The 4,160-nt window shown below is 42.7% G+C and overlaps 1 pseudogene; it reads left to right on the top strand.

Moving 5' to 3' along the window:
• Positions 1 to 621: 621 nt before the first annotated feature.
• On the top strand, positions 622 to 1,160 carry LOC140522571 (ferritin heavy chain-like; annotated as a pseudogene).
• The last annotated feature ends 3,000 nt before the right edge of the window (positions 1,161 to 4,160 follow it).

The raw sequence follows: 4,160 nt of genomic DNA, 5'->3' as shown, positions 1-4,160 counted from the left end.
ACATTTTGCAGGGCTAGCTATTGTGCTAATAGCTTAAGAACTGAATTTTTATCTAATTTCCTAAGTAGTAAGTTTTATCTAGAATAGGGATTTAACCATTAAAATAATATTAGCCTTTTCTAAAGCTTTAAAACCAAGAACTGACTTACACCAAAATACGTGGCTGCCACTATCCTGTGACGTTGAACAGATGCTGAAAGATCATTCAGATCAAAATCCATGCTCCTGTTGGCCAGCTAAACGATTTCAATCTTTCATTTTTCGTGAGCCTCAAAATCAATATTGGATGAAACACCCAAAGTTCCTCCGAAATAATTCATATAACTCATCAACAAAAAGACTCTTCAAGAATTCTCTCAATCGGGCAGAAACGCAGGGAAGGCGGAGTCGCTAAGGTTTCCTGCTTCATCGCTGCTTGTACGGAATCCGCTGCCCGGAATTCCTGGCCAGAGCTGCCCTTGTTCACGTTCATTTCTACTAAGCAACACTTCTTCCATCCTCCTGTTACCGCTGCAGCCACCTGCTCAGCGGCCCTAGGCCCGCGTCCTCCCTTCCCTCCGCCGCCACCCAAGCATCAGCCCGAGTCTCACCCCCAGCCCCTGCACAGCCTCTGCCGCCGCCATGACAACATGCTCCCCCTCTCAGGTTCAGCAGACTTACCACGAGGACTCTGAAGCGCCAGATCCACCTGTACCTCAACGCCTCCTATGTTTACCTCTCCATGTCTTACTGCTTTTACCTAGATGATGCAGCGTTGAAGAACTTTGCCAAGTACTTTCTCCACCAGTCCCACTAGGAGAGGGAGCATGCTGAGAAGCTGATGAAACTTCGGAACCAGCGTGGTGGCCGCATCTTCCTACAAGACATCAAGAAGTAACACCGAGATGACTGCGAGAGTGGGCTGAATGCAGTGGAGTGTGTCCTGCCCCTGGAAAAAAGTCACTCAGTCGTTACTGAAATTGCACAAGCTGACAAATAACAGAAATGACCCCCATTTAAATGGTTTCATCAAAACCCACTACCTGGACCAACAGGTAAAGTCCATCAGACACCTGAGTGATCACGTAACCAACCTGTACAATATGGGAGCCTTGGTTTCTGACATAGAGGAATATCTTTTTGAGAAGTACACCTTTGGAGACAGTGAGAATGAGAGTTAAGCCACACCTGGCTTACCCCACACCTGGGAACTGCAGCCTTGACTCCTACTGTCTTTCAGTGCATGCATATTTGGGTTATCTGACCATAATCTGTATCAAAAAACTGGCACCATTTACATCCCAATAAAGTGACTGGGCACTGATGAAAAAAAAAAATCAAACGCACCAATACCCCCAATGAAGGCTTATCTCAATCTTTTGAAGATCGCCACTATAGTGAAGATCCCCCACGATGATCTGAGGAATCCCATTCCATTTTGGACAGCCCTCAATATTAGAAAGTCTTTTCTTTCCATGGAGTTAAAAACTCTCTACAATTTATTCCCTAAGGTAAGTGGATTTTGATTCAGGAAGATCCTGTTTATATGCAAGCATGTGTGGGAAGGGGGTGAATACTTTAACACTTGGAGCTTAGTTGAGTTTTTCTGGTTCCTGCTTGTCCCTTAGGGGAATAGAGAAGGTTGTGAATAGGATGTAGGCTTGTTACGTGAAAAGGCTAGGTTAGAGGGAGGGAGAAGGGGAAAAAAAAGAGAGGAAAGAGGATAAATAACATCTGAGGATATTGTGAAAATCCAGTGCTGCTCTTTTGGAAAAGAAGGCATGATGGCCCAGCAGGTAAGGGTGCTGAGCCTAGAATCAGGAAGACCTGAGTTCAAATCCTGCTGGGTTACACTGGCAAATCACTTAACTTCAGTTTCCTTGTATGTCAAATTGGGCAAGAGTTGCACCTACCTCACAGGGATCTTGTGAACATCAAATGAGATAACCTGTACAGTGCGCTTTGAGTTCCTTTAAGCCCTATATAAATGATAACTTATTTTTTTCTGTAGACAAAATGAATTTTACTAAGTTAAATCCACTTTTTTCGTTTGCTTATTTGTCTTATTAACATCATTCAGGAACACATTTTTCTTGATTGCAGTACACAAAGAATTCTAAATTAATACCTTTGTGAGCAAACAGGAGTGTGCTAGGGAAGCCACCTTTTTGAAGACACCCTGCATTAGAAAGGAGGAAATTCCCACTAAATGGCTGGTTTGATAAGTCCTAGTTTCTTTCAGAGTTTAAAGAATCTTTGTGGGGGGGGGGGGTTGTTAGGTAATTGGTGACTGAACATTGAGTCACCCTGCTCTCCAATCGTTTGCTGCTGTCAACAGAGCCTGGTACCTGAAGGTGATCTCTGTTAAGTAACAACTGATATCAGATGCAGCCAGTTTTGGAAGATGCAGGTGAAGCAAGAATGTGGTCATGTTGTGTGGCTTTCATCCTGCTTTCATCACCTTGCTTAATCTGAGTCCTTTGTCTAGGGTTCAAAGCCTTGGAAGAAGGTAGAGAAGAAGGAATCAATGAGTTTTCTAATTAGCTCCAGAGTATCTGAACAGGGATAATGCTGGCCAATGTCCTCTTCAGGTGAGCTTCTTAATATAGAGCCCTGAGTGTTCCAGTCTGGATTATTCTGTCCCCTCACTCTAGTTTTGATTTGGATTTTATAAACTGGTTCACAAATGAGCAGAGCCTGTTGGCTACAAGGCAATCGCTTATACTGGGGCTAAGGGGTATGTATGTCACTTAGCCCTACCTTTATTCAAAGTCATTATCATCCATCCAACTGGACGGGAATAAGACTATTCAGGCAAGCAATTTTTATCCATGTGCTACTATTGAGTGTAGGTGTGATGCATGGGGTTGTGGGGGGTAGTTGAGTGCCACTGATGGGGAATGGAGACATCTCAATAGAGAGGTGGATACAACACTTGCTAAATTCTTGTTGCTTGTGGTATAGCATAGCTTGTGCTATGCTATAACTCATCTTTAATAAGGTGGGGGCGGCTCCAAAGAATTGTAGGCATCTTATTCCGCGGTAACTTGAGCCAACAGAAGCCAAACAATTCATCCTCTTAAATCTATCCAGTGTGTCTCTCTAACTTTGCATCTTTGTGTGTGTATCTGGGAAGGAAATAAGTACATTAATTCAGACATTCATATTATAAGCCCTTTAGGTAGATAGAAATAACTCCAGTTTCTGAGACTTTTAAAGTTTGGAAAGTACCATTCTTCCAGCATACCTCTGAGATGGGTAGCCTAAGTTGGCTGTTTCCCTTCTTGTAGTCGATGAAACAAGATCAGAGAAGCTAAGTTACTTGCTCAAGGAGATAGAGTTTGAAAGTATTAAAGTCAAGATATGGACTCCAAGGTAAGCATTCTTTTGGTTACGTCATCCTACCTCTGTAAAAAATGGTCGAAAAAGCCAGGTAATGACATTTATGTAGCACTCCCAATGACCCTGTGAGGTAAATAGAGTACAAATCATCATCCCCATTTTACAGATGGGGACACTGAGGCTTTAATAGTAGAAGTGCCCAGTCCAAGGTCACTCAGTTATTAAGCATCTGAATTAGGAATCAAATTGAGCTGTCTGGAGTCCTAGTCTTACCACTATTCCATGTTGCCTGGGCTAATTTATGCCTGATTTTACAAAGAGAAGCCTTTAAAATGATTGCATTGTGATTTTACTATCGTAATTGCTCAATCTAAGTAATTGAAAGCTTCACTAAGGGACCTGTACATTATGATTTTCAAACCTGGATCTGCTCAGATCTACCCCCTTTTTTTTGTCTTTCTTTGCTTCCCTATTCCCTGTCCTCATCACATACCTCAGAAATAACTTTGACAGGAAAGTAAGCGGGTATGTGTAAGAGTGAGGAGGAAGGAAGCAACATTCGTTTGCCTTCGTGACGGTAGGATGGTGTGGCACTTTCATAGCTTGCGTCAATGGTATGAGCTTCAAGGCCTTTTAAATAGTTGTACTGGAAAGAAATCTTCATGTTCCTCACATCCTCCTGGGCTGACATAAGTCAATAGCACAGCCTGCCATGGAAAACAGAATGATATGTAAAAGCAGGGGAGAAGACCAGCGCAGGTTAATCAGACAGATACGAATGAACTCAGTGGTGATATATGACATGTGGAAAACCCTGGACTGCCAGAATCCATTAAACA

Source organism: Notamacropus eugenii, chromosome 2 (assembly GCF_028372415.1).
Source record: "Notamacropus eugenii isolate mMacEug1 chromosome 2, mMacEug1.pri_v2, whole genome shotgun sequence".
Lineage (NCBI taxonomy): Eukaryota > Metazoa > Chordata > Mammalia > Diprotodontia > Macropodidae > Notamacropus > Notamacropus eugenii.
Note: the sequence above shows the minus strand (reverse complement) of the source record. Positions and strands in the feature narration are given on the sequence as shown.